The sequence below is a fragment of the Chamaea fasciata genome, unplaced genomic scaffold (genome assembly GCF_029207755.1).
Source record: "Chamaea fasciata isolate MVZ Bird 193981 ecotype frontalis unplaced genomic scaffold, bChaFas1.0.hap1 SCAF_6, whole genome shotgun sequence".
Classification (NCBI taxonomy): Eukaryota; Metazoa; Chordata; class Aves; order Passeriformes; family Sylviidae; genus Chamaea; species Chamaea fasciata.
Genome location: NW_027094091.1, coordinates 60,727,711 through 60,737,639, shown reverse-complemented (window position 1 = coordinate 60,737,639; position 9,929 = coordinate 60,727,711). Strand labels below are relative to the sequence as shown.

The window sequence follows — 9,929 nt, the reverse complement described above, 5'->3', positions numbered from 1 at the left end:
TGAGGTGTTTCAAGAGTCCTTGTGTTCTCAGCTTCTTGCAGAGAAATTCTAGTGTAGCTTTTCTCTGAATGGCCTTAGTGTTTCCCTTCTGAATGAGGTTTAGGTATGAATTTCTTCTGTACAAGAAGACTCTTGTTCCCTTTGCTGCCCTGTTTGTCCCCCCTTGCCCTTTCCTTAATGACCAGAAGTGGTGCAAACGCAGATGCTCAGAGTGGCAGGAGCCTCACGGCTTGGGACATGTTCCTCCTACCCTCCCAAATCCCATGCAGGGAAGGCTGTTCTGGGCCAGCTGCTGAAGCCAGCAGTGCCTGGCTCTGAGCACTCCCTGGCAGGAACATCCCACAGGCTGGTTTCAGGCAGTGCAACAAAGTAAATGAGAAAGCCAGGAGGCAAGGCACAGAAGTGGCGGGTGAAGGGTCCTGCTCTGTGTTTGCCACAAAGATGTTGTAGGGCTTGGTTTGTGGGTTGGTTTCTGAAGGGCTGTGAGGATTCCCCTCAAGGAATCCCACAGGATTTCGTTCCCTGTGGTAGCAGTGGTTGTGCAAGGGGATCTCTGCTTCGGCCTTGCACTTCTTGTTGGAGGCTTTTCCCACTTTTTGTTTTCTGTCAGGCGACATAGCTGTTCCTTGGAAGAATGGCTTTGGCATCCCTGTGCACTCTTGGGATGTGATTTGTGTGCGTGGCTCAGGTCTGTTCTGCAAACGAGCATTGCCCCCAGGATGTTTGCTAATAATGGATGTGGTTTTCTCACGCACTGTGTAAATTGTAAATGATACTGACACCTGGTTCAATACCTGCTGGAAATGCTGCTGTTGCAGGTGCTGTGCATTGTGCACTCCTGCGCTGTGGTCAGTGCAGGGCTGGGGCAAAGCAGGGTTGATTTTGGGAGTGGGATGGAAATGGGGTTGAACATGCCAGCAGGGAGAGCATCCAAAAGCCAGGCAAGATGTGGGGCTGTAGCAAGGGCTGGCTGCCCTGCTTGGCTTTCTGCCCAGGGCAGTGGCCCCTCTGGGCTAACACAGCCAAAAATATTTTTCCAATAACACTTCGTTGTCGTTTCTTTAATTATCGAGTCTTTATTGCCCAAACCTAATTTCACAACCCTGTTTAATTTATTTTGAGATTTGTTATTGATTATAGATGAGCTTGCATTCTGTCTTTGGCTTGGCTTATCCTTTTCAAAGACAAATGTCATTTTTGGCAAAACAGCTGAGTTGAAGTCGATGGCACTTTCTCAGCCCTGTGCTGCTCTCCAAACACTAAAATAGCCCCTTGGCAGCTTGTGCCTTCCTTACATTAATTGCAGTTTCAGCAGCCCCTGTCACAGAAAAGCAACACTGTTCCTGGGCTATCATCAACCTTTCTGAATGTATTTCCATAACCTTTGTGTTCCTGCAACTTGTGCACAGAACAGTGCGCGCACACTGCTGCTTTGTGATGTATTTTGTCAAGGTGTGGAGTTCCCGCTGGGTTTTCTTCCTCTCCTGCTCAGTATTGCTGAGGTTAAGGGTTTTTTGGGTGCAGCCCTTCATGCTGCAGCATTAAAGTTGTGTTTTACACTGTCAGAGGCATTTGCAAAACTTGTAGGTTGTTTAGTGAAATCTTGATTTTACTGCTGGCCCGTTGCATATGAAGAAATACTTGTAAATGGAAGAAATAGTTCAGATTTTTTTTTTCCCTTCAGTTTCCAAGTAATAAAATGCATCTGTTTTTCACTTGTTCTATGTGGGGTTTTTTCCCAGATGCCTGCTCTACCTTTTCACTTGGAAACTATAGCTGTGGTAAATTCAAGTCTTTGTTTAAATTTTCATTTGAAAGAATCAGAAAATCCTGTCAGCTTAACAACTGTAAAGGAGTAATTACTTAGACAATGTAGTGCCTTGGGAGTCTTGGAATATTTTGGACCAGGGAAGTTGTGGGCAAAAGGCAGCTGGGCTCCAGCTCAGGATGTGAAATACTGTGCAGACAGATCAGAACTTGGGGGGCATTAGGGGTGTAAATTTTGCAGTCAATGCACAAAATCTTTTCTAAGATTTCTCTCCCACACAGCTGGGAGAAATGAGCCTTTTGCTTTGATTATATTCAGTGCTAAGTGGAATAGTAAGCTGAGTGCAGGTAGTAGATCAGACTAAACAGTCTGGCTGAGGTAAAAGGGGAAGAGAAATCTGCAGATCATGGGCACAGCGTTTATTTTAGCACACTAAACCTGCCTCTTGACAGCCAGTTGGTTTTCTGTGATGATTGTTAAACAAGAGGCAAAGAGTTCATTGTATTTCTGTAGCCGGTGGAGGAGAAAAATCACTCCAGACACAGGCGTTACTTCCCCCTGGTGTTATTTTGTATAAGGGCAATATTTGCCCTGGACAACAGAAAATCCCTGGCTGCAATTTGGTAGCTGACAGAGCACAGTTCAGGCACGGCCCTGGTGCATCCCTGCTCCTCTCCAGTGATTCCTTGGCACTGTGTGAGTGGGACAGAACAGGCACCACAACTGTGCAATGACTGGTGGCAACTGGAAAATGGCAAACTTGTTTGCAAGAACATTGGTAAAGAAATAAATGTACTTTTTTTTTAAAGTATCTTTTTCATAAAGTGCTCCAAGGGCAAATTAATTCTAATAAATTCAGCAGTAAGTATGGGAAAATGGGATACAAGAGCTTATATCCTTTAAAACATAAATGTATGTTTAAAGCTGAGGAAGTAGAAAATTCTGTAATAAAACAAAAAAAATGTGAAATGAAATTAAACCGCTGATTTTTATTTCTACAGTAACTGTAGAAGTTCAGGCTTGGGAAACTGGGTTAGGTGGAAGGAGGCTGGGCAGTAGCTCTTGTGTCTTGGATGAGGGCAGGCAGCAAAATGTGCTGTTACTATTGTGATTGAAAACTTTCCTAAATAGGAATTTAGTAAGGGATTTCCTCTTTTAACAGAAAATTTTAGGACATAGGGTTGCAGTATAGCAACTAAATGTGAAAGAATGTTGTGCAGATGACAGGTAGTCAGAGCAACACAGCTGCAGCAGTCTGCTCTCATGAAAAAACCGTCTGGTAATTATTTTTCATCATCAAATTGAACAAATCATCTCCATGATTTGTTCATCAAATTAGGAGTTCTTGGAACTGATGATTTGTATCTTATCAATGATGTGTTGATTTTAATTTTCTTTTTTTTTTTTTAGATTGTGTCTCTTTGACTGAGATGATTTAATACCATATTCATTCACCATCTGATGGGCAGAAGCCTTTTCTTACATTAATTCTTTCAGGAATCAGCTGTACTTTGAAAGAAATGTAAACAATCTGGGAATCATAGTTAGGCTGCTGTGGTGTTTTGCTGGCTACAACACTCCAGTGTCAGTTTTCTTCTCATCCAATTCACTAATAATTTACATGTGAAATTCTTGTTGCAGATGCCCTGCTGCAGGAGTTCTCCTGTCTGGACTGGTAAAGAACCTCCTGATTTTCCCATCACTGCTCAAAACTTGCAAGTCACAGAATTAAATTTCTTGCCACCTTTTCTCACTGAATGTCTGAGCCTGCAGCCTTTGGACAAAGCTGCACAACTGCACAGTCTGGCCCTGGTACCTGAGGGCTCCCTGCATGGTTCCTTCTCAGCTGCTGGGCAGGGAATGGGGGTTTGCAGATATTCCTTGTCAGAAAGCCTGTCTGTGCGAGGTCTGGTCTGAAAGGGAGGGAAAGGGCAGGCACTGATGTCTCCTCTCCCTTCCATCCCTGTAGATCAACAGGAACAGCTTCAAATCCCAATCCTTACTACTGCCTCTGCAAGCTGAGAGTAAGAAGTCGTCTCCCCAGGGAACTTGCAGGTAAGGCTGGAGCTGCTGGGAGAGGCTGAGCCAAGGGGAGCCTTGTCTGCAGAGGGGTGTGAGGTGAGAGCTGCTGGGACAGGGAGCTTACCCTGAGTGAGGTAACTCCTGACCACAGACTCAGCTGCTCCTACAGTTGAGCTGTCACAGCCAGTGACTCCAGGGGAAGATGGTAAAGCTGCCATGGGAAAACCCAAATTGCAGAAGTGAAGCCAAAGCTATTGAATTATTATTATTAATTATTAGTATTATTTTCAGTTTTAATAATCCAATATCTTCTGTAACATGTACATAGAGGTGTCTCCTCAAATAATTGAATGTATGCGAAGACGTCAAGTTCTGCCCTTAGTTCTGCCTGAAATCTGATGTCATTGAAAGGAAGAGAAACTCTTGAGAGGGTACATAAGGTTTAACTTTTCCAAGCAGCTTCCATGTTCCATTAGAGCAATTGTTTGCCTGGGGCTAGAATAAGAAAGGCAGAAAGAAGAGGAATCAAATAAGTCCAGTGAAGGGATACAGAAATCAGTTTGGCTATATACAGAACTGTAAAAAGAACAGGGGAGAGTCTTTGGAAGAGAAGCTGCTGGAGTTTCCCCACGTCTGTTTTCCTGAGGTCTGCACCTTAGGGGTTGGCATTCGAGTAAATACCAGCCCCAACCCCATGGGTTAGGAGGCACTGTCTCACCTGGGGTTAGGACACTTTCTTGTACTGCCAGGTGTCCACTTCCTCAGCTTTAGGGATTCTATTGGTTAATCTGTGCCTAAGTGTGTGAAACAGAGCTTGGCTCACCGGGGTACAGTGCAGGTGGGTTATCAGCAGCAGCTCATGGTCAGGAGGGGATGCACTGTCTCTCCCGGGAAGGCTGACTTAGTTTCATCCTCCAGGTGCCATCAGGCATTTATTTATGCTATTTCTGCAAATGCTCTGCTGTGTAGCACTATCTTTCCTCTTTCTTTTTTGAGATGCAGTCTTGAGCATTTCAACGGGACTTGATGCTGTGATCATTGTTTTAAGAGCTTAGCAACTTCAGAAACTGTCATCTGTCACCTCTTTAGCAGCCAAACCATTTCAGTCCAGGTCCAACAAATGCCAGCTCTTACAGGTAAGAAGGATTATGGTCGGGCAAAGACTCAGCTGCCCTTCTGATTAGATTCTGCTTGGCCTAACAGGGAGAGGAAAGTTTTAATCCAAATCATCCTCACTAGTGGTCTCAGACTACAGTATAGAGGTTCCTCAGTTCTGCACTGTGCTCTGCTAAAATAGCACAAATTTCTAGAGAGGAATGAAATGTTCTCCCTGCAGATCCTAGGATGCTTTTTCCAGGTTCTAGGCCACATTGCAGTGGGAGAGACAAGCCCCAAGCAGTGATACCAAGCAGTTTTCTTCTCGCATCACCTCACCTGTCTCTGCAAATGTCATGATCTTACAAAAAAGCTAGAGGACTTTTTAAAAGAAATATTTTCTATTGGGTTTGAGCTTAGGTAAATTTGTATAAGAAATTAATCCAAGGTCCTGACTGAACCTAAGGGGTTCCTGTTCTTCAAAAGGAATTACATGAATCAAGATTCTGTCTACTCCCATGCTGATTTTCTTCCTCCTCTTCTTGCCTGTGGAAAACATGTGTTCTCCAGTCTATCTAAAGCAGAAAAAAATTGCATTTTCTTTCAGTTGTACAAACTGACAAGGCAGTGCCTGCATCTTCCCCTGACCACCAGGCAGGAAGAAAGATTTCTGGCACCCCATTAGGAACACCCAGAGTCGTGATGTTCCCGATGGTTCACACAGCAGTGTGCAGGGCAGGGTTTCATTTGTTGCTTTTCTGGCACACACTTGTTCTGTTGGCTGGCTCAGCAGTATTTAGCAATTGTTCCTTGCTTACGTGGAAATAGTTCTTGGATTAGAATTTAGGCTCTCTGTGCAGTTAATTTGTTGAACTATGTGGTAAAAGAAATGTTATTTTGCCCCTAATCATTGTGAACAGAAACATAACCATAACAAAACTCTCTTGGATATACATATGATTTTCAATATAATGTACAACAAAAGGCATTGTATTGAAAATTTCTATTGAGTGTCAATGGTTTTAGTTACAACCTATAAAATTACATTTAATGAATCCCATAATGTTTCACTTACCAGTGTCTCTGTGTATTACAAATGCTGAACTGGGAGCTGCCAAAGGAATGACTCTCATAATAATAATAATAATAATGACAATGATAATAATAATAATAATGACAATGATAATAATAATAATAGGGTTCATTGCAATCGTTCCACATAATCCTCCATAACTTGCTGTTCCCAAGTTTGTGATCCTTTGATGGTTATTCGGCAACAAAATGAAAGCCTTGTCTCCAGACAACGAAGGGAAGGAAGGTTGTCCTGGACCATTTGAAGTCTGAGAATATTTGATTCTTTCAGTGTTTACAGCTAGACTTGAGAAGGATCAAAAAGATTTTTGCAGGACTAGCTTAGTGTAAAGGCTTCTTTCTGATTTGTAGCACAGGCAGTGACCATAAAGAAAGTATTCTCTTTAGTAATCAATTACACAGTAATTAAAGCAAACTACAGATTGTTTCAAACAACAGGGACAGGGAGTGGTGAGCTTTTTCAATATGGAAACAATTTCTATATGTACAAGCCAGAAAGCTGGAATTCATCTAAAAACAAAATTCCCTCTTTACTGGAAACTTCAGTTTATTCTTACTCTTTTACACCTGTTCTGGAAACCAGCAGACACCCAGATTGCCATTCATGGCTGCACCTGACTTCCTTCAGGAAGCTGTACCTAATTACCCAAATGGAGCACTAAGGCACATCAGAGTTAAACAGATTAAAAACATTTTCAGCTCAGTTCTCCATTTGAATGAAATTTCCCTGCTCTTCGGATCTGAAGTGAGTGTTTTAGTGAATAGAAATGGAGAAGAATTCCCCTAAAGAGTCTTCTAACATTCCTTACTATATTTTTGTTTTATTTTCAGAGGCACATCAGCACAAAGCAGCAGAATATACAAGCAGCTAGGCCCAGAATGTCCACTGTTGAGAAAAGGGCGTTTTTCTTCCACATTTTTCTTCCATGTTCTTCCACATGAAAGAACACGAGACAGTGACAGACTAGGAATGGTGAGTCCTGTTTCTGATGGATGAGTATCTCCTCAGATGAACTTAAAGCCAGGACTGAAACAAGGACAGTGTTAAGGCACTTGGCAGATAATTAACCTGCTTTAAAGGAATTCAGATGTATTTTGGGACTAATTTAGTGAGAGAAGCTTATATTTCCTGATCAGTCCCCAGGATCAGGGGTGTGTTATACCTGAGTCAGTGGCCTTGGGAAAGAGATAAACAAGATGTCAGCAGAGTTGAGGTTACACTAAGACCAAGAGAACCTGTCCCTTCTGCCCCAGGGAAGGGGGCAGAGCTCGTGCTGGGCTAAGGGTGACCTTGGTAAGGAGATTCACATGTGGGCTCCTGTTGTGAGCACAAGTTTCTTTTGGGAAGGAAGGTCATCTTCATTCACAATTGAAAGTGGGCTTTCCAATGGCAAAAGCATTTGAAAAATTAAGATCAGAGAGGAGAGAAATCAGAGATCCAGTCCAAGGCTAGGACCAAGCTCTGTGTGAAGGTGATAGAAAGGATTTCCCAATGAGCATGAGCAGCCACCTGAAATGTAGTTTTTGCATGGAGGACAGAGAACACCTCTTCTGAATTTGGGGAAGAGAGAATCTCCATCTAAACCAGTGAATAACCTGCTGGTGTATTCCATCCATTTCCCATGGACACAGATCTTTAAGGTTTTATGCTACAGTGCTCACCAAAAGCAACAGGAGAATGGAAACATGAAAGGCAATCTCTTGAGCTCTGTTATATTAAAAAAAGAAGCTATTAAAAAAGCCTCTCATTGTGACAACTGCTACCAAAAATCCTGCGTATTAACAGAATATGAAGTGCTACCTAGAAAACCTTCACTGTGTTTTTCAACTGCTCATTTGAGAGGTCTCAGAATAGTCTGACTGCAAAAAGGGTGGAAAAGTCATGATCTCACAAATTCTTTCTGAAAAAAAACAAAAACCCCCCCGATATATGACAGATTCTGCTTGATTCTATTTACAGAGAATCCTGCTGCGGAAGGAAATTGCTATTGGCACTGACACCTTCACAAAATGCCACCAAGGGTGAAAATGAGCCATCAACATCGCAGCTATGGGAAGGTGTAAGTAGTACTGGCTGCCAGGTTGATATGTAAGTGTGTGTATTCCTGTATCACAGCCACTCACAGCGATGCAAAATGTTTGAAGGAAAAATTGTAGTTGCTACTGAGAATATCCTTCTCAACCTCTTCACACAAGTAATAAAAATACTGCAAAAGCTACGCTGGCCCATTTCCTGGAAATGCCACTTTCTGTGTGTTGGTAGTGGTAGGCAAGAGAACTTCTGACAAATATCCAAGTACAACACGTTCAGCAGAGATTTTCACCTGCCTCTGACTTGCAGGCTGAGAAGCCCAAATCATGTGTGACATGTCTAGGGAGGAGGAAATCAACCATCAGACATCAGCTGACAAAGCCACAGAACAAGATGTTTACTCCCATTTTGGTTTCTGTTTTTGTTTTTTTTAGTATGAGAGTTACAACTTTTGCAACAATAATGTTTGCTAAATAAACTGTTTTGCTTCTTAGCTGCACATTTTTCTCTGATAAAGACATTTATGTTCTTGAATTCTTGTCTCCTCTTCTAAATGCTGACATTCCCCTTTAAACATGAGCTTATATACCACAACATTTACCTTAATAAATTATTTATATTATATATTGGTTTGTACCCTTCTAGCTTACATGGAAGGCTGGAATTGTTAAAACTTTGTTACTAAGCAGAAAGTTCTTTGCCTTGGGCACACAATGATACGAGAAGACATTAAGGCAGTTAAGTGTGATCATTCTACAGGTTGCAATTTGGTTTCAACATGAGAAGCAGGAACATTAAGCTGATAATGTGCTCTCATTAATATTAATATTTCATAAATACTTTTTTTTTTCCCAGCTGTTTTCCAGAGATTTGATGTTTAGCAGGACAACTTATTTCAGCTGGAACAAGTAAGGGTTTTTCCTTCTACCTGGGATTGTGTTACTAATCTGTCTGGTTCCTCACATGTATCAAAATGCTCCTCCAAATAATTTGCACCTGGAAGAAATTTATTCCATACATCAGTGGTGTTAAACACAGGTTGAAGTCTGTGACTTAAGTTTCAAGATAGTGGCTTGTGCCACATTTCACAAAAATCTTTCAGATACTGCCATGGATAAAGACAATACTCACACCAAAGTTCCTCCTGAAAGGGGAAAAAAAAAATTCACATATGATGTTAAGCATGTGGGGCAGGTGCCTGTAGATTTAACTTTCCAAAACACAGAAGCCCCTAATGGGACACCCACACTCTTTCCAAAGGCCAAGCTGCACAAACCCTTCTGGGTTAACAGGAATTGACAGTAATTCTGGCAGCCGACACTGCCCTCCAGTGTGGGTTGTGTTAACTTCCTTCTGCAATGGCTTCCTTCTTCACGGTTAATAAATTTATTCAGTGTGCACTGCTGAATGTGTCATCCCATGACTTCATTTAACTTTATCTTAAGATAAATATTTATTTTATTTTAAGAAAAGTATGTTAAAAGCTATCATTTATCAGCTATTACTCTCCTTTCTATGAACCACTGCAAAAATATAAAGGAATGTGTAAATACATTAGTATTGGATTAATCATTTATATTTGCTTTATGTTCTATTTAATATTTTTGAAAGTTCTACAGCCCCACTGGATCACCTTGACAGCTCATGTGTAACATGTTGTGAATTTGCTTTCTGCAGTTCTATTTCTATATATAAAAGGCATAAAGGAAGTCAATATTATTTTGCTACTCTCCCTGCAGATTTCTGATAGTCCATATGGAATATATACATATATAAAAACAGGATCTACATTTCCAGTAAAATTCCCTTCACCACCACCCTCAAAGCATAAGGCACTGTTAATCTCTACAACTCATCTCATAGTCAACACACTGCTTGTATATATACAAACACCTCAAACTCATGTAGAAAAAACTGGTG

At 41.6% G+C, this 9,929-nt stretch overlaps 1 long non-coding RNA gene across 1 annotated transcript; it reads left to right on the top strand.

The window, feature by feature from the left end:
- Window positions 1-3,601: 3,601 nt before the first annotated feature.
- Window positions 3,602-6,924, top strand: LOC136291463 (uncharacterized). The gene is made up of 3 exons (XR_010721553.1): window positions 3,602-3,823; window positions 4,787-4,926; window positions 6,809-6,924. It is a non-coding gene; the product is annotated as an uncharacterized lncRNA (long non-coding RNA).
- Window positions 6,925-9,929: the final 3,005 nt, after the last annotated feature.